The sequence below is a fragment of the Syzygium oleosum genome, unplaced genomic scaffold, assembly GCF_021117445.2.
Source record: "Syzygium oleosum isolate NSW1041296 unplaced genomic scaffold, Sole_v2.1 Sole_v2.39, whole genome shotgun sequence".
NCBI classification, from domain to species: domain Eukaryota; kingdom Viridiplantae; phylum Streptophyta; class Magnoliopsida; order Myrtales; family Myrtaceae; genus Syzygium; species Syzygium oleosum.
This window is the reverse complement of record NW_026607523.1, coordinates 1,251,402-1,252,784: the sequence shown is the minus strand read 5'-3', so window position 1 is coordinate 1,252,784 and position 1,383 is coordinate 1,251,402. Positions and strand designations below refer to the sequence as shown.

At 40.1% G+C, this 1,383-nt stretch overlaps 1 long non-coding RNA gene across 1 annotated transcript; it reads left to right on the top strand.

Annotated features, from left to right (window-relative positions):
- The first annotated feature begins 400 nt into the window (after positions 1-400).
- On the top strand, positions 401-1,055 carry LOC115668295 (uncharacterized). Its single transcript, XR_004004174.2, has 3 exons — positions 401-512; positions 578-778; positions 985-1,055. It is a non-coding gene; the product is annotated as an uncharacterized LOC115668295 (long non-coding RNA).
- The last annotated feature ends 328 nt before the right edge of the window (positions 1,056-1,383 follow it).

Below are 1,383 nucleotides of genomic sequence, written 5' to 3'. Positions count from 1 at the left end.
ATTAAATAGTTAGCAATTATCTTAGTTTGCAGAATATTATGATGCCGGGGGGATAATTTTAAAAGTGAAAACATGACCTTTCAAATTCCTTAGCTAAATCACCACCTTCTCTTTTTCATGATTGCATCTCACTCCCCTAGCTACTGACAGACATCTGATGTCCAAAACACCTACCACGAGTGTTGACCGAACATTTCGAGTTTATTGGTTGTCTATATTCTCCAAGACATATGTCTGTCCATGTGTGTGTCGACTTCGTTTCATGTTCTTCATTTTCCTATAGTATCTATCGAAGCGGCGAAGAGAAGCCATCAATGGCTGGATAGAATAAGCTATACTGGATGCTAACAAGAAGGGAGTCAAGGTTCTGACTTTGGGTCTTCTCAATCAGGCAAGATGGTGTCTCCTCCCTAGCCAATCCCTTCATTATTAATGTAATTTTCATCGTCGAGAATTGCAGCGAGCTCCGATCCGACTTCTTTCAATATCATAATCAAAATTCTGTCACCGGGGTATCTGCTTTAGCCAAATTATTTAGTGTTTATCTATTTCAATTTTTTTTTTTTTTTGCTTTTAGGGAGAGGAATTGAATGGGAATGGTGAATTGTACATTCAAAAGCACAGAGATTTGAGGACCAAGTTGGTGGATGGGAGTAGCTTGGCAGTGGCAGTTGTGCTCCACAGCATTCCCAAAGGGACAAGCCAAGTTCTCCTCAGAGGCAACCTTAACAAGCTTGCTTATGCCATTGCCCATGCTTTATGTGCAAGGGGTATCCAGGTGCTCAGTCCTCCGCTTATCTATATAAAAGCATTTTGGTTGTATCTTGCACCTTTCTTTATTTTAATGAGATTTTGTTTTAAATTATTTGTTTTAGTGAAATAAAAGTGATGCAAGGCATTTTTCTTAAAGGGCTTGCATGTTCGCAATTGATATATATTATATGCACCTCTTTTTTCATCTAATTGATGCAAGAAATGTGGCAGGTGAATGTAGCTTCTAAGGATGAGCATGGGAAGCTCAAAAGGAGTCTCAACGGTAATTGACGAAGCAGTTTTTGAAGATAAGATCATTAATTGCAGATATGGTTGGTAGGAGATGGACTTGCCGAAGAAGAACAGAAGAAGACACCCAAAGGAACGTTGTTCATACCCTTTTCTCAATTCCCTCCGAAGCAAATCCGCAAAGATTGCCTTTACCACAGCCCTCCAGCGATGATCGCTCCCCGGTCGTTCAATAATTTGCACCTGCGAGGTTAGTTTGCTCAATTCTTTCGCCGGAATTATGTATTATGGAGTTACATTGAGTTATAGAATGGGGATAGCAAACTAAAAGCATGTAAGTTCACAAGGTATGCTGCAAGGCTATCTCGCTGGTAGATTGGA